Genomic DNA, 19,684 nt, shown 5'->3' with positions numbered 1-19,684 from the left:
TCCAGGTAATGTTGGCAACTTGAAAAAAATACATTATTGCTTTGATTAAAAGTCCTGACTATGTCTGTGTTTTCATTAAAAATGTGGAAATAAACTATTTTAAAAATTATTTTCTGTTTTAAAGCTCAGTTTAAACTCATTCTTAAAAGCATTTGCTCTCATTTGTCAGAAATGGTACTGTGAAATCCATTCAGTGATATCTGATGTGCTTGCAAACACACACTAGGGCTAATAAATTTGCTGTGATATCCAAGAAGAGTGAAATGCAACTGGGCAGTATCGTATATAAGAAGAGATTGGTCACAGCAGTGATAACAGCTCAAGAGATGAAAATACCACCTCACCGTACCTCTGAAAAAAACAGCAGTAAGCCTATTTCAGCTGTGGGTTACTAAGCATAAAGCGAGCTCTCTAAGCACAAGCAGAACTGCTCACATTATGAGGGCCTGTGTTTGGCATCATCTTGTACTTACATTCTGTCTTCGGCCTTTTTCCAGCTTAGACAGAACAGGTAGCACCTTTCATATGTAGAAATATTTCAAACAGATGTGTATTTTTCCCTACCAGTGCTGCTTCTGCCATTTTTTTTTTTCTTTTGAGTTTTACTTCTTAGCAGAGTTAAAATTTGCTTACACCTCCTACCAAGTGAGTTGTTGGCTGACTGTCTTCGTTCTTCATACAGCCCATCCAGAAGTACTCTGGTTAATCTGTTTTGTGTAGGGGGTACACATCCCATTATAACTGCTGCCCACAACAGAAAAAAGACCAGCACTAGGAAAGTGTTTGCTGAGAAGATAAAACAGAATGAAGGCAGTAACACTCAAATACCTAGGCAGGGCTGAATAATGGCATGAGCGATGGCCTGTAGCTAGGGCACAGGCAGACAAAAGAAAACACTACTGCAGAGCAATGACTACTTTCCAGACTGTGAAATCAGACTGTATCAGATTTCACTGTGAAAAGGTTTGAAGCTTAAATAGAGTATACTAGGTTCTCCACAAAATTACTGCAAAGTAACTAATGCATGCTTGAGTTCTCTAACTTACTCAATAATATAATAATGCTTTCAAAACTCAAAGAACAAATAAAAATATAATAAACATGGCACAGAATTGTTGAGCTTTTAATTTCTGCCACTGAAACCAACAGTCTCCTCATTTTGGCCTGCATCAGTATGTAAATAATAATATAGAAAAAACTGCATAATCTAGGGACACAATTAGTTGACACGCATTGTTCTTAGAAAATAAAATCATGAGAATATGTCTGTCAACAAACTGATTTTAATTAGGAAACGCTAGTGTTTCGAAGTCTGTTATAAGAAATTTATTTTATGCCTGGGTATTCACCAGCATATAAAAGATCCTAGGAAAATCATGATTCACTATATAGCATCCCTTCTTCCACTGTGTGACAGTGTTAAAATTCCATGTAAGACAGGTCACTTCATAGATGCTGATTATATAATTTTCATGTCCAGGGTTATCACCCATGTTTTTTTTTCTGACAATAACAAACTGTTGAAACCACACCATATGCTGGTAACATGCAAATCTGAATTTAATAAAATGCACAAAATAGCAGGCCTGAGATTTTTTAATGTTTTATACATGTCATAGAATCATAGAAGTGTTTGGATTAAAGGGGACCTCAAAGATCATTAGTTCCAACATCCCTGCTGTGGATAGGGACAGCTTCCATTGGATCAGAGTGCCTAAGGCCCCATCCAACGTGGCCTTGAACATCTCCAAGGATAAGGCATTCACCACTTCTCTGGTGCCTCAGCACCCTCTGAGTGAAAAGTTCCACCTAATATCTAAATCTCCTCTCTTTTGTTCTACAGCTGTTACTCCCTGTCCTGTCACTGCACTCCCTGATAAAGAGTCCCTCCCTATCTTTCCCATGGTCCGTTTTAGGTACTGGTGCCTTCTCTTCTGCAGTCTGAACAAGCACAGCTTCCTCAGTCTTTCTTTGAAGGAGAGATGCTCCAGTCCTCTGATCATCCTCATGATATTCCTCTGGACATGCTCCAACAGCTCCGTATCTTTTTTGAGCTGGGGCCCCAAGGCCTGGACGCAATGCTCCAGATGGGGCTTCACAAAAGCCAAGTACAGGAGGACAATCACCTCCCTAGATATCACCTACAATTATGAATGTATCACTGGGGTGAGAAGATTACAGCAAAAGAAAGTATTTTGGCTTCTACTGTAATAATCTCAAACTTTTATTTGTCTGGGACTCTGCTGTGTAATTGAAGTTGTGCATCATTCACATACAGTATGTTTTAATTATTGCAATTGATTAAATTTTACAATTCCTTAGACACAGAGTAGCAGAAGATCAATAGAAAGAACAATAGCAACTATGAGAAGAATGGGAAGAAAACTGATTCCCTTTTCACAGTCTACATAAAGAGCACTTGCAAATAGTGTTACACTGGTAAATCCCCATAGTACAAGTGTAGCTTATATAGAAACACTGAAATTACCAAAACTGTATCAATCTGCTAGCTAGCTATGCTTATCGAAACAGTAAAAACACCCACTCTCTAATTGAGCCTTTACTAGCAAAACTTCCTGTGTTCTGATTCTGGACATGATTCTGGAAATGTATTCTGGACTGAAATACCTGGAAAACATTGTGCACTTCAAACAGTCCACAATCAAATCTTAGTGATACAATTCTTGACATTATTTTTAATCTGTACTTCAGGAAATAAATCATATTCTGCTTTAATGAGATATTCTGGCAGCTCGTCATTTAGCTGTGGTTCTAAAAAACAAAAAACAACAACAAAAAAAAACCACCCACAAAAAACACATTACAAATTCAACACTTTAAAAGTATTTCCTTACAAATTATAATTTATAAACATAAAAATGTTTCCAAAAGAATGGATGTGTTGACAGTCCTTTCTTATGAGCTGAGTATGAGGCATTTGAATTTACTGCTGATTAAAAGAATAGTAAAACATCCCTTGACCTAATGATGCAATCTGTTGCAGATAATGTCACTTCAGATTTTTGGATGGCAGGGTAACAGTCTCCTGAAAACGTGGTTTTCCAGTATTAAGTTGTCACCAAACCCACTAAAGTCTTTTTTTTCTTGTGCATCCATCCAATATACTTTTTCATCTCATTGCTCATTATTGCAAGCACTGTAAGGATTTCTATACAGAATGAGCATACAAGCTGAGACAGAAAATACAGGTATAATAGAATAGGCTTCAAATTGCTCCTTGCAGTTCTGCAACTACTGACATTTTGAAAAGGCTTCTGACATAGCCAATATAACAATGTAATTGTTATATAAAGCAGAGAAAAAGTATACATTAGGTTCACACTAAAGCACAGCTGCTCAGGAGAAAATAATCACTTGAGTCATATCTAACAGCCAAAGCAGTATATATAATTAGCATAGGCTTCAAACTGTAATTAGGTATTAGCAGCGTTGTTTCCTTAATTTTATTCCAGGTTAGGATCTAGGATAAGATCTAGGCTATTCAATAACAGATAGCAATAGTTTCACTACTTTTCAAATCTCAGTCTCTACAGGCATGAAATTTACCAGGCTGCTACATATTCTCCCTCTTCTGCATTTAAATTTATGGCATTGTCTTCATATAAAGTGTTCTGGCAGTATCTTTATCTTGGGCTTTAGAAAAAGCAAACCAGGCAAAATAGTCATTGTTCTGCTCCTTAAAAACTTTTATAAATAGACAAGCATTTGTGGAGAACTCACCAAGTTTCTTGAGCATTTAGCTGCAGTTACCTATACATTCTCAGATGTGTCTGCTGTTGTGAAAGGCGTATCTAGATCTACATTTGGGCAGATAGCTGAAGTTGGTCTAGGCTGTTCAGAGATACCACACTTGCGTCTTGTATAAGTGTCCTTACAGAGATCCCTGCTTGCATCCAGATTGACTCCACTCACCACAAAATGAAAGAACAGTATAATTCTAGAAAATGAAGCTCTTACTCTCTCACTCACACTCTTTCCCTCTTTCCTTCTCTCTCGCTCTATTTTTTTCATATCTCAAGATGATGGTATTGAGTTTGCAATGGAATGAAAAGTTTTGCTCAATAGGAGCTCTATCAGCTATATTGCAGCTATACTGTGTGTGTCTGGTCCTTGGTAACTGGGACTATCCAAACAAGATTTTGATGGAAGCAGCAAAGACAACACTACACATGGAGCCACCTTCTAACTAAAAACATTATACTACAAAGAATTTCAAGGTTGAACATGAGTCTGTAGATATTTAGGGGGAAAGGGCTTTATACTTTATTTCAGCAGTGCTGAGTACCAGCACTTTTTATGTTTGTACAAACTGAGTAAGTACAAGGACATTTTACCAGCCAATAACAACACCTTTCAGTTCAGCAACATGACACTGCCTTCAGCAGCTGCCACTGCTGTTCCTGGCCGGACTGCAAAAAAATATGTCATAAGACAGCACTGTTCGTGCATATCTACTGTTTCAGAGTACACCTTTCATCTCTTTTTACCTTTCCAGCATAACTTCTGATTGCAGATGCCTAGAATAGATCTAAGAGTCCACACAGAATAGCGTTTAATTTTTGAAAAATAAGACGGAAGACAGGGGAATAATTTAACAGAACACCACAGATTTAATTCAACTTACAGCTCTATCACAATTGCCCTTTGAAGAACATATCTGATAATGGCTCTGACAGCACATGTAATCACTGACCAGCTTCCCTCTGCTGCTCTTCATCTCTTTCTTTGATGATATTATTTAGAATTCTGACCTTTCATTTCCACTTTTCCCTGGATCATTATTATTAATATTTTTAAGGACTCCATCAAAATGTTCTGCATTGATCTTTTAAGGATATTCATTAAGCCTGACAGCAGCTACTATGTGTGAAGGCTAAGCTCTTGGTGTCGTACTTATCTGGGGACTAAGCGATGTACAGCCTTTTCTTTTTGTCTTTTTGCATTGGGATGAATGTCACCTTTATAACTTAGGGTAGGTGTATGGGAGATTTTCACTGAAGATTTCATGACTGGCTCCGTATAAGTTTCCTATCATATCCTCAGAAGTTCAGTGGTAGTTCCACCCAAGTAAGATCCTGTACTTCTGCTTTAAATTAACAGTAATAAAATACATTTCTCCTTCTTTCTGCTTCAGGTACATTGCTACTTTTTGTGTTTGTGTTATTAAGGTAACAGTCATAGAATACATCTCTCCTGCACTATGTGGTGGGCAAACTGCATTTTATTAATGACTTACTATTCCTTTAAGGATTACTTTGGAGTTCAAACCACCTAGACTTTCAGCATCAAGATTTAGTAAAATATGGGTTTGAGCATTTGATTATGGCTGAGTAAGGAAGTGGTTTTGTATAACCACAGTCTTCCAGTGGATAGATAATATGGCAAAATAAGAGCTCTGGGAGCGTCATAAAGATTGAGCATTTATGAATTCAAATATGAGTACCATCGAAGTTCGCCAGAAAACTAGTGCTATGTTAGCTATATAATAGAAATCCATGTTTAGTTTGCAGGATATTTTTACTAAACATTGTAACTAAAAGTGGTGACAAAGATCTTGGAAACCAGGGAGACTGTACTATACACCACTGCTAGGCAATGGTTTATGAGCCTTCACTGTTAGCTGTGTCTTCAGTAGCCAGCACAGGCCTGATGAAACCTGCTATAAATAACTGTGAGCATGGGATGAGGATGATAAGTGGAGAACCTGTTAGACTGACAAAGATGAGAGACCACAGGTAATCACAGATGAAGACTGTCTACACTGGGAAGAATAATACATATTCAGTTCAGTGTGGAGAAGAAATGAGAATGGAGAGAAACCTGAATACTGTTTATTGCTCACACCAATTGTCAGATTTGCTAACATAGATTAAAAGCCATATCAAGTCAATTCTAATATTTTTTGTTGAACAGCAAAAGGCCATCTCAGCCGGACAGATGAAATCAGTTATATCATGATATATCTTCTGTGTAAGAACAGGAAAGATTTAACTCCATGGCACAGATAAAAGACACACACACACACACACACACACACACACACACAAAATAACTTCAATAGTCATATAAAAGGCATTATTTATAGAATAATTATCTCTGCAGAGCTTTTTGGTGGTTCCATTTTACTTCCCTAAATATTATTTTTAGATGAAACAGTTTGCCTTTGTGTAAGAAAAGGCATCCAGATGCATCAAACAATAGATGAAATGTCTTTAATAAAACCCCTACCTATCTTTATTCACAAGTGTTCTTAACCTTTTGATGATCACAGTTGGTATGCTTCTTATGCTGAGGTTGTGTTTTGTACTAGCTGTCTAATTTTCTGAGCAGATGATAAATACTTTCACGACTGTACTAAACTTCAGAATTTTCATCATGATGAAGGGCTTACAGTTCTACAACCTTTTCCTGGCAGACTAATCTCTGAAATCTGTTTTGAACTCCTTGCATGCACAAAACATTGCCTCCATTTTCAAGTGTCATTTAAAACAAACAAGCAAGCAAGCAAGCAAGCAAGCAAACATCATCATCATCATCAACAACAACAAAAACAAGAAAGAACCCACAAAAACAAAGGGCCGAAGAACCGAGCGCTCCCCAGCCAACCCAAAGGACCGCAGTGAGGTTGGAAGAGGAGCTGTCCCCAGCCAGGGTGCTGAACACAGGCAGCTGGCACTGTGGGTTGCAAACGCCATGCACCGACATGCAGCGCAAAAGCGTTTTATTCTATCACCTTAAATACGGGAAGGTATGGAAAATATAATATTTACGAATGTTATATAGAAAAAAATAAAGATAATGCTGGTACAATGCTTTAATTATTAATTGATTATTTAATTATTAATAACAACTTGGAAACAAACAAACAACGACAACAACAAACCCACAATTAATAATTTAGCCTTAAAAACTTTTATTATAGGTTGTTCAATCTCTATAATGGGAGGAATCGTCAGATCCAGCATACAGATTTATTTTGATATTACTCATTTTGATGTTAACCATCAACTTAAAATAGAAAGCTGAGTGTAACTTTTCAAAAAGAGATACTATAAAAAGTAGAAATTTGTTCTCTTGATTCTCACTGTTTGTATTTACCATTTACTTTTAAAAGAAATTGTATACAGTTGAGACCTCAGATTATTAACCTGGAGCGTACACTTCGGTCTAATTTGCTGACAACCAGGTTGAGATTATTGTTACACTATTCTTATTCTTCTGTCTTTCTATAATTGACTTAGACTGCCTTCTAGCAATATAATTCAGTGAGAAAAGATGACCTCCCACCTGAGGACTTCTGTTATCTATCAGAGAGATTTACTACTCAGCCTTATTTGAAATTATGACAGGCACAGAAGTCAGACATAATCTTTACTCACACTTCTAAAATAGTTTTTTCTAAGTTGGCTTCATGACTTCTATATATATGTCAGAATTGCAGCTCTGTGTAAAATGCCTACATCAATCTACATTTTTATAAAGCACATGCCAATATTTCCCACACTTGCGGAATCAGTGAAATTGTTAGGTAAAGAATCCAGTCTGTTTCTTCTTGAAGGCCTGCATAGCTTAACTTTTTTCTTTTTTATCTATCTGTAAAGCTATTACCCTTCCTTTCTCCCATTTCCCGATAACAATTTTAGACTTCTACAGACAATATACACAGTATACTTCTCATTATTAGATAAGCTCATGTTTATTACATTAAAATAATAACTGTAGCTTCAACAGAAATATATGTAATCTTCATATATCAAATTTTAAGATGCAATCATATTGTAGCACACATTACTTTGTTAGTTAGATACATTTCATGCCTCAAAGACTTTGGGACTATGGCCTGAAGTAATTTAAACAAACAAACAAATAAGGAAGGAACTACTAACTAAATAAATAAGAGATCTAGTGGAAGACAGTAGACACACCTGTTTACCAGCCTTTCATTTTTTGCATGTCCTGGAAAGAATTAATTTTATTGGGAGAAATTGTCGTCTATATGTTTTCCATTTACAACTTAAAAGACTCAATTCACCATGGAATTTTTAGCTCATTAAATTAATAAAATTCACTATAAATATATCTAAAAAGAACACTGATTTAACTTTAGAATCACAATATATAATATTTTTATTTTATACCTGTGTTAGTATAAATAATTAAATAATACACAACCATTAGTATATTGGTACATACAGATAGATAAAGACAGATAATTGATATATTTTCAGTGTGCTTTATTTAAAAAAGATATTTAGTATGTTTTAACTTGCTTTACAGTATGTTTGTATGTTTTCTTATTCTAAGTACACAACCATCTTATGAAAGCATACTGAGAGTGCAGTCACCAAATAATCACTTGATCTTCCATACCTAATTTTCATTTGAAAGAAAGAGCTGCTTAGCTGTTCAATATCCTACTGACATTTTGAAGTATTTCTCCTGTCTACATTAAGTTTCAAATTCTAGAATGTTTTCTGAAATGAAACACAGGAAGATAAATCAAATATTAAGAAAGTTTAGTTCTAGAGTATGGCAAAACATGCAGCAGCTTAAATAAAATTCCAATCTTAATCCATTCAATAAGAAATCCAAAACTGATTCGGGGGAAGTTCTTTACAGAGAGAGTGGTGAGATGCTAGAACAGGCTGCCCAGAGAGGTGGTGGATGTCCCGTCCCTAGAGATGTTCAAGGCCAGATTTGATGGGACCCTGGGCAGCTTGGTCTAGTATTAAATGCGGAGGTTGAATCTGCCTGCATGTGGCAGGGGGTTGGAGATTCATGATGCTTGAGGTCCTTTCCAACCCTGGCCATTCTATGATTCCGTGATTAGATCAGATATAGATGTAACATAAAAATTTACCAAACCTTTCAACTCCACAAGATATGTTATTGGGACACAAAACTGACCACTTGAAAAGTGGAGAAGAAATCAAGTAGTTAGTAAAGCCAAAGTATAGTGTAAATATAAAGTAAAAGGTAGCATTCAGAGGCTGTGACTACACTGCAGACTGAGATGGAATATAACCTTGTTTAGATGAGTTCTAAACCAACCATTAAGAATAATAAAACCAGTGAAGATGTCACACAATAGAGTTTGTGCTACTTAGAAAAAAATATTTAAGCAGCTTAAGTATCAGTATAATCAAAAATCAAATGGAGAACTTGAGTGAATAATTTTGGAATAATATAATAGAAAGCGGTCTGCTGAATAACTTCATGGAATTCAAATCCTCATTTTCCCTACTATAATCCAGAGCAGCTGAAGAGATCATTAAAACAGTTGGGTAAGAATTTGCCTACCACAAATCATATAAGGAACCTTGATGACGGGTCTTTTATAACACTTTGGCCTTATTCTCATTGCTGCTTGAATGGATGTACCTCAGGAAGTACAGGTTTTACCACTGATAGGTAAGATGGCACTACAGACTGTAAGGCAGTTTGGTGGAAACAGAACACATTAAGAAAAGCCTAAGCCAGGCACACACTCAGAGATCATCTAATGGTGTAGTAAATGTTCATCTTGCACATCCAGACAGAAATAATCTAAATGGGGTTTAGTCAGATCTTATTGCTGTTACTGGTACTGAATTTAGTGTTTATTAATTTCTAATCTTACAAATTCAGCATCTACTGGAATTCTGAATAATTAGGAGCAAGAGTCAGAGTCTTTGTAAACTTAAGAGGATAGGCAAACTTTACTCAGAATGAAGCTTGAGATGCTGTGCTATTTTGGATCTTTAACCCATGGAAACACGCTGCTGGTAGAGCTATCATGAGAAAATTGATGGGATGAATCTGGGAACAGAGCTATGTATTTTGAGTAGATTTTCTTACCCTCATTGTCAAGTTTGTCATTGATATGGTTAAGAAAGCTTATTTCCTCCAGTGACTTTGAAAGCTATGCTGTCAGGAGTTTTATCTCCCATTGTGGCTACACAGACAAAATTTGCAAAGGTGGGCATTATATTAAGAACAGTTCTTTGGCGGTGTTGGATGTTAAGCAATGCACTAAGTGTTCCAGTCTCAGAAAAGACTTACAGAACCATGCCAAGATAGCCATTACACCAAGCTGGATGTCATACAGAGATGGTAGAACCTGGCACCCCAAGTGACTATGAATAGCACATGAAAGGCTGAATTACTTCCTAATCTGTTAGGATTCTTTCCCTGTATGATTTGTATTTAAACGAAGCTGCAGGAAGTTAGTATTAATAACTGTTTTTTTTATTCTTTTCTATGATATATAGAGTCTTTATTGGATGATCACGCTATATTACTACACTGCTCATCTGTAGTGAGCTCAGACTAAACACATACAAGATGGGAACATGCCTTTAAGTTGCACAAGCCTTCCACTAAGGTAAAAATTTATGCTTAGCTTTAGCAGGAACAATTTGGGCTGAATAGGTGCCGAATAGGGTTTTCAAGAAATGTCCATTTTATCCAGGACAGAAACAAGTCTAAAATTTTCAATGTTCTCCAGGTTTTACAAATATCTGTTAGGCTTCAAACATTCATGTTCTACTTGTGCCATGGGCTCTGGTTTTATTCTCAGGAAATCAGAGGAAGTTTTGCTATTGCCTTGAACTGGATGCAGTGCACAAGTGGAGTTTGAGTATGTTGGTAAGCTTTATTTGGAATTTGCTGAAAAGAAGACTGAATATTGGAAGAAAACCAAATTTTAAGCCTTGATAATAGAGTGATGAAGTAAAGGAAGGAAGTCTGTCAAGCCTTATTCCAGCGTTCCTCCAAAGACTTAAAATCTTTTTCCTATTCTGTATTTTAACCAGTAGATGTCTCTGTTTTATCATGCAGCTATTGACAAGGATGCAATATTCCTGTACTTAAAACATATATTTAGTGAAAAACCATTTGTTTCCCATAGAATGAGTATATATGAATGTAAAAATACTTATTTTATGCTCTTGGCATAGCTTGCTGATTTTCTGTCCAACCAAAGCCCCTGGAGCTTTAGAAGAGCTCTGGCTGCTAAGCAACTTTGAAAATAGTCCTTATGGAAATGTACTGTAGGATTTAAAAAGGACAAAAGAGGAACTGATGGGATTATATGGACATTCATCTAAAAATTTAATAACTTTATTACAGCAGTCTTTATCGCATGGGAAGGCTCTCTGAACCAACTTAGAGAACAGTATGGAACATTCAGTTTTTACTCAATGCCTCAGGAAAATTCCAAGATGTGAGAGATGAATTATCTTCTCTGCTTCATAAATGACTAAGATAATATTATTTCAGTTTCTATAGCCATGAAGAGAAATACTGTAAACGATCTGAAACATTCACACCCAACTGAAAATCAGTGATGCGATTCTATTCAAATATTTGGATTTTTCTCATCATTTGAGAAACATTTAAGATATGCATGTATATTTATTCTGAAACCTGTATGGAAGACAACAGCCATTTAAAAATTATATTTGATTATATTTGATTATTGATATTGATATTTGATTATATCAAAATTATATTTGATTATTATTTTCATAACTTTTATTGTTGTTGTTGTTACTTTTTTTTTTCTGGCTATTGAGATCAAGATCTCTGTTGGAAACAGACCTTCCCCAGCTGGAAAGAGCACTGCACCAAGGAAGCATGAAGTGTTACTGAGTTCTGCATGTTCACATTCTCACACACTGTGGCTATTTATTTGACTGTTAAGTGGAGCCATAGGTGAGTTGGTTTTAGTCCACATTCATGCTCTGAATGCACTGTGATGAGAACTGTAGAAGGCTGGTGTCTAAATTCTGTGAGTCCTGTACCACTGGTTCCACCTCCTCACAGTGTGGCCATTTCTGGAAGCGAAGCAGAATACAAAGTAATAGAAGGAAATATAATACCTTACCCTGATATGACTTATGATTAGACACAGGTGTTCCACAAATGTATGGACAATAGGGAGCTGATTGCAGAAGTGGAAATCAGTGTTGAATAGCAGCAATAGAAGGACCCAAGTGTCTGCTGAATCTTCCTGATTGTACAACTGGCTGTCAAGCCACAGAAAACCCCAGAGGAAATTTCAGTTGTATAGCAGAGTTTCTACTCTTTCATCAAGCTTAAGACAAGAAATAAATCTGGAAATATTTTTTTTTCACATAATAACAGATACAACCTGGCTATTAGCAGCAAAAGTGTGGACAATAAAAGTCATCTTCAAAGAACCCTCCAGTATTGCACAAATATTTAATACTCCAGCTCTGCCTCAGGATGTAACTTTCCTATGTGACAATTTCATAATACATTTTTTTTTTTTAGCATTTATGATCTTGCAGATTGCAATGACTTCTGCTTTATTCTTCACCCTTGATGCACAACTATATTTTTGTAAATAATGTAATGAGAAACATATTGTTAGTAGGAAAATACCTTTTTTACTCTATAAGTAAAGAGACATTGATATATTTCACTGCTATTAATAGTAAAATGGCAACAGCACCATGGCTGTGGTTTGTTTTCTGCAAAATGATTTATCTTAGTAGTCATGGAAGTACATGCTCCTATAATTGTTCCGTGCTCCTCTGAAGGATAAGAAATGAGAAGAAGGTGATTTGTTGTTTTCAGCACAACGTTTGACATTCTGATAGAAAAGTTGATGTTAGTCTGAAAGCAAATAAGTAGCAATACTGCCTTTGCTGTCATACAAGATGCAGCATAGGAATAATTGAGGTGCTCTTTAAAATTTAAATCTTTAAAATCTTCAGTTGTGAATTGAATTTGTCAGCATCTAAGAAAACATTCCTCATCTTTGAGCTCTTGCTTATCTTACCTCTAACAGATCCTATAATACCTCAATTTTTCTTATAATGGTAATATTTCAGAACAATCTAGTTTGACATATAGGAACAATTTAGTTTGACATATCGGAATATTAACTTACAGTGACTTGGGGAAATATACCATCCTCCACCATCCCTAACATCAGTCAGTGGATGCATATATGCTCCAGTGACAAACCCTATCTCATTTTCAAGTCTCAGTTCACTTCCAGGCTTTTTCTGGAGGCAGGTAATCATCACCCTCTGAAACGAAACCAATTTTCTTGATAATATACTCCAGAAGAGCAGTATGGAAAAAACACTGAAATCTAAAAGCAGAAACAAGGACACTTGCCTGTGACATCTGCCCCTGCACAGAGCCCTATTGCTGTAGATGCCCCTCCTTGCACCTCTAAAACGGAGACTCATATGAGGTTGTCTTGACGCTCAGGCTCACCCAGAACAGACACTTCCATCACTATCACAAACATGTTTTCAAATGTACATATTGTAGCTAGGATCTGACACTGAATCTGATTTATGAGAGAAAGCATTCATACAGCAACTGCGTGATGTTACTGTGCATATTTAATGCATCTGTTGGGGGAAGCATCCTATATGTAACTCGACAAGATAAAAAGCAATTTCTATGGATTTTTATCAGCAGGAGGCTTGTTTCAGAGCAGCATGGCTTGGGTAAGAAATTCCCCTAAAGGCATGAGAAATTGTAAAAGAGGAATGCAGCTTCCAAATCTCTCTCAGTGGAAATCAGAGATCCAAACAGTAAAATGGTGCCAGCAGAATGTGAGTAACAGATGCACTTTCATCTTCTCATCTTTTCACTCACAGTCAGTCTTCCAATATGATGAGCATCAACATGGACATGAAAACATGCGAATAAAATCACTTTAAAGTGTTAAACATAAGCAACATCAGTAGGGTCACCAAACAGCACTACAGATCTGGAAGTTGGGTTGAAAAGATTAAGTATTTTTCTTCTTATCAAAGGAAAGCATGACTGTCTGAAATATCCTATCAAACAGAAAAAGCCAGAATCCCCTCCCCAGTACAAAGCACTGTTCTTTTAATAAAATTCATTTAGTTTCTAACTCTGAGGATGAAAAGAAAAGCCATATTTATTTTGAAGTTTCCATTTGCTTTTGATTTTGATGAATGACTTAAATTATTTGCTTATCAGATTTAGTTTAAGAATGAACTGTATGTTTTTTTCAGAGGACGTTACATTTTCTAAACAGTTTCATCAATTTTTCATTAATGTGTAAGCCAGTCTTAGTGATAATTATTAATGCAGTGACATCATACTAACCTCTTGGTACCAGACATTGGAATTAGCATATTGTTACTTAAAAAACATAAGCTTTGGTCCATTGGTGTTGAGTGGTTAAACTGTAGCATGCTGTGCTTGCTGTGAATGAATTTTGGACACCTGGTTCTATATATTTTCTAAAAAGAATTTTTTAGAGTGTCTTGGTAGAATTATGATGGGCAGCAATAAAATTTTAAAATCAGTGGCTGAACAAATTTCTGTAAGGGAGATCTCTAGCTTAAATAGTGATTCTTTTATTTTCTTGAAATTCTATTTAAATATTACAAGCTAGAAAAGAAGCAGCAAATATACAGATAGATAACATAGAAAATGTAGTCATTTTATTATTCAATGGGTCAGAAGTTTTGTGGGAATAAACTTATGAAATGTATTTGTTGTTCTGCATAATTATTGCCTTAATTTTTGATAACCCATGAATTTTCAGAACTTTCAGCTAGGTCCTGAAATTGAAAACTAGACAGCAAGACTAAGCCTTACTGGATCCCAGCTGTTTAATTTTCAAGAGAATCAAATGCAAAGAGCTCCTGGTGGAGGGCCATGGAATATCTACTGCCTCATTTTTCCTAGCTATAATTATCCCCTTGTATCAAAATTCTACATAAACTCCCAAGTGTGATAGCTGCCAACTCTGCGTTGGTCTTATGACAATCAGTTAATTATGTATGGCACTCAGATTTTGATCTTTCAGAAGTCAGTTCCCATTTAAATCACAGCACAAAAACAACTTCTAAAACCCTGTCCCCTCTCATTCTTACACAAGGATGGGGTGCAATTGTTAATATCCTACCATGCACAACACTCAGGGTTGTGCTGGCCACAGCCTAGGGCTCCATATTGATATTCTTCTGATCAATTTTTGAATGGTTAGGTAGATGATACCACATGACATGATTCTGTGGCATCAGATAATTTCTTTTGTTTATAATTTGTTACTTACTACTATTCACATTGCATTGCTGAGAGAATGTAATTCATTTTAAAGTGGACTCCTTACAGACAATTGGCAGACTTGTTTGGATCTAAATTAAGGTTTATACTGAATGAATGCAATTAAAAAAAAAAAGAAATAAGGAGAGATAGGAAGATGGGAGCTCTACTCTTACTGGTCAGGGCTTAATACCACAAAATATCTATTTTGTATTGTTTTTTTTATGAGTGACTTTGAAGTGAATCAGTGCCTTTGTGAATTCTGAGCAGCATGCAGCAGTAAGTGCTCTTTACTTGGTTAAAAATATACAATTAATTAATTTATTCTTATTAGACTTGTGAATGATTATATACATATGGTCTCTTTGCTGACTGTTCATTCCTTGTCTCCCGAAAGGCATCTGTTTGCAGAAATTCTGCAGAAAACACGAAAGCATGAATGTATTTATTTTATGCATCTTCCCTGGTAGAAAGAAGCTGTAAGTATCCCACTCGAAGAAAAGCCTATTAACAAACTGCAAATCATCTTTTTCCTCTGCTCTCCACTAGCCTGCCCAGCTGGAAAACTGACATTAGTAGTTATTTTCATTGCACCATCTTTTCATTCACTATATATTGTTAGATTGCTAAAATTCTTGTTTAGCAATTCATAAGCCTCCCCTTCAGAAATCTGTATGAAATGAGTTCATCTTCATCTTCATAACTTATATTTGTGTGGGGGTATCTATCTTAACTACAGCATCTACAAAAGCAGAGACCTTAATGACCTTAATGTAATCAGGAAAGGAACTTCTGAATCCTTTCAAAACAAATGCCTTATTAATGACTTCTACAGCTGATCTGCAGAACACCAAGTTGAAACATGAGAACAGCTGATATCATGATGATAGACAAGAAGTCAAATATATATGTGTATATAAATATATACATAGGGGCATGTATGTTATTGCTGAAAGCTTAAGCAATTGCTTGCATGCATGGTTATTTATAGTGTTGAACAGTGAAGCAAGGGCTTTGGTATCTGGTCCATATCTCAGATACATAAAGTTAAGTGAATGCCAAACTGAGAGGACAACAGATGCTCATGAAGCTTGTCGGATTGACAGATGCCATTTGAATTGAGTTTATTAAATATTTATGGTCACTTAAGCAGATTTCCCCTGCTAGTTTCTCTGTGGGATGTTCACCAAATCCCAAGTGATCTGGGCTGACAATGACTCTGCAAGGTCAAGGCACAGGGCCTTCCACAAAGGATCTTCTTTTTTCCAAATCTGCACAGCTGTGAAGTGAACTCACCTGGAGAAGGAAGGGCTCTTGAGTAGCTATTGAGCAGGGTTTGCTGGTTTTAAGAATCAAGACTCATAATAAGAATAAAACCAGTTCCAGACCAACGGAAGTTCCAGTATGATCAGAAATTTGGATTTATGCATTACTCATACTGCTTTTTCTTAATACATTTTTAGGAATGATTTTTCTAGTTTTAAAATGGTTCTTGGATGCAAACACATGCTGCCTGGTCATGAATTAAACAACAATAAAAATATTATGTATAGTTTATGGTTAAAAGTATGTTACATGACTTTGCTTGGTCCGGGGGTTCTTAAATGGTAGAATGCTTAATTGCTGCCAATGTTATGATGCATGAATAGTGCCTGGGGAAACAAGAGCTTCCTTCTCAGTAAAGATACAACTGGGAACTGCTGCAGTTCCCAGCATTACCGTAGAGATGGTACATAAAAAAAAAAAAAAAAAAAAAAAAAATTGGGGGACTTCTGAAAGCATTTGTATTTTGTAACACTTAGGATAATGCAGTTCAGAACGATGGTCAGCACCTTTCCAGGATACATGCAGATGACCAATTAGTGTAGAAGCAGGAACTTCACATACAATGAACCACTTCTCATACCAGATTTTGTGGTGGTCCCTACTAACAGTCCCTCATTGTGGGCTTAATTTGAAGACATCTGCTTACAACTCTAAGTGTTAGTATTTTGCCATGGTAGGGGAGTTTGAATCACAAGCAAGAGGCTGAGAGTATCTGAATCATCATTCATCCCTCTTTTACCAAGATTACATTCCAGATGTCCACAGCTGTTCACATATTCATGTATTGTACAGATGAAGAGGACAAAGATATCCGCTCAGACTACTTCTAGCTGTCTTTTAGATACTTAGAGTAATCTAAAATGTACAAAATGTACATCTAAAAGATCAGAACACTGTCCCAAGATTACAGAATCTGCAGCACAGTCACCAAATCTCAGATTTACTCTTACACAAAACTGTTGTTTACAAATCCCTAGATTTCATGAGAGCAGCAGATGGTGAATATACATTTCTAACTAATTTCTTTCTCTTCCATGCAGTGAGATGAATTCTTTTTGCTCTCCTTATAGGTATCCTTCCAGTATGATTCCAGCTTATCTCTAAAAGCCCAAACTGGGTTTGAGTTCATTTTTTTCCACCATTTCCTTTTGTGTGTGTGTGTTTGAAGAGTAGAACAAAGCTTATCTTCACCCACATTTCAAATGCAGCACTTGTCAACATTCATACATGTATTTTAAATACAAACACATGTCTATGTATGTACACTTCTACAAAGATAGAGCCCCATTAAAGATTTTCAAATCTAAAAGAAGAAGGTTTCATTTAGGATCATTTGGCATTTTGGGCTACACTGCTGGCATGGTGCTAAATTCAATTTACTAAGCCCTTTATGCAATGCAATGTTTTATTCTACAAAAAAATGCAGATGTGCCAAAAGTGACAAAGCGGATTGATTTAGAAGATTTAATGAATTTATGTCAGCTCTGGAAGCCTGAGTCAAACATATTCTTGGAGCTTAATTTGGATTGCTAGTGCTTTTTAAAGTAATTAGGAGCACACAGCAGACATTTGAACTGTGCTGGAAATTTTCTACTGGAAAACAATGTTTTTTTTCCTTGTCTTTTATGCATTGTGTTCTGTTAAGTTTCTTTTTTACTGCATACTGCTTTGCCAAAGTACATTTGCTAGCACTGCTCAGACCTGTACTGGCAGTTACATCAGTGTTCTCAGCCCCCACTGACATCTGCAAAAATCCCAGCTATGGGAAAACAGCAAGAAAGAACAGCTCAAAATAACAGTGAACATGCATATGTTCCATGTTAGACTACCATGGTCTGTACGGATTTTGGACAGATACATAATAAATAAATACAGTGTGATTCTTTGTTCATTCAAAATGATAAAATAACCAGATCACTTCCTTCTGGGGTTCTGTTGTGTTTTTTATTTAAAAAAGTCAATTCACAGTATTTTCTGATTTGGTTCACCCACTTGATCTCCTTTCTACAGTTCTCTTTGTGAGGAAGATGGAGTGGAGATCTCCCAACACAGTCAATTCTGCTGCAAACTCAGTTATGCAGATGTGTTTTTAATGTAATATTATACTCTGATTTATACTCTTTTACCAAGGCCACACATTAACAGGATAGACAGAAAGAGGGAAGAAGACAACTATTACTAGACTTTACCATATTTCTGCACAGAAAAAGCAAAATAAAAGTCTCAAGACTGATTGCTATGTACACTTATCTAGATAATGTTGTCAAAATAAGGATATTGAATAAGAATATTGAATGAAGCCTGGAGGTACTTTACTAGTTCTTTACTGTTCATCACATTCCAGGCATTTGAACATGTGGAGGTACCACCACAGGCACTGTAAAAGAGTGTCTGTCTTTCTTCTACACTAAATTTAGGAGGACACAATTGTGACAAAACTTTTAAATGGATCCATCAGAATTAAGGGTGTGAAATTTAGGTGTAATGAATCTGAATTCTGATGTCCATGAGATGTCCTTTATATAATCATTAATCTCCATATCATCTATTAAAAAAAAGATCAAATAATACAGTATATTAACCTTTTCTTAGCTTGTAGAGGATCTAAATGGGAAATATATAATTAATCCTTATAGTTACAAAGGGATTTCATATTATTCAGTGGGGTATCCTCATGCTAGATATGTTCAGTCACTTCCATTGTCACATCTTTGCCACAAATAAGCTCATCGAGCTCTGTTAGAATCAGAATTTTACAGAACCATTAAAGCTGGAAGGGACCTCTGGGTTATCATCATTAGTTCAACCTTCACTCAGAGCAGGCAACTGCTGACCTGGTCAGCTAGAGCATGCTGCTCCAAGCTGTGTCCAGTGAGATTTTCCCTGTTTCCAGGATCAGAGATTTTACAGCCTCACTGGGAAAAAAAAAAAAAAAAAAAAAAAAAAGGTTTTCTTATATTTAAGTGAAATTTCCTGGTTGAACAATCAACTAGCTCTACTGGACACCTTTTATCAACAAGACTGTCTCTCAATTCTTCCTCGATGATACATGAACAGAGTACAGTCTGTTTATTCATATATTTAATTTATATATTTATATATACATACAAAGTGCCTATCATGACATACTGAGTTGTGGTTCTGCTATTTACACCGATCTCTCTTCTCAGGATCCTGAACTCTGCCAAGGCTGCTCCAGGAATTTCCTGGATTGCTTGTGCCCTGTTATGTTGCTCCTCCAGCAGACGGCGGAGTGGTTAAAGTTGCCCATCTTAACATTTTTTCT

General features: G+C 36.1%; 1 protein-coding gene across 2 annotated transcripts in view; it reads right to left on the bottom strand.

Moving 5' to 3' along the window:
• Positions 1-19,684, bottom strand: part of KCNB2 (potassium voltage-gated channel subfamily B member 2) — a 192,497-nt gene that overhangs the window by 10,832 nt on the left and 161,981 nt on the right. The window lies entirely within an intron of this gene.

The sequence above is a fragment of the Phasianus colchicus genome, chromosome 3 (assembly GCF_987193195.1).
Source record: "Phasianus colchicus chromosome 3, bPhaCol1.hap1.1, whole genome shotgun sequence".
In the NCBI taxonomy this organism is placed as follows: Eukaryota; Metazoa; Chordata; class Aves; order Galliformes; family Phasianidae; genus Phasianus; species Phasianus colchicus.
The sequence above is the reverse complement of the archived record's forward strand: the minus strand, read 5'-3'. Positions and strand labels throughout refer to the sequence as shown.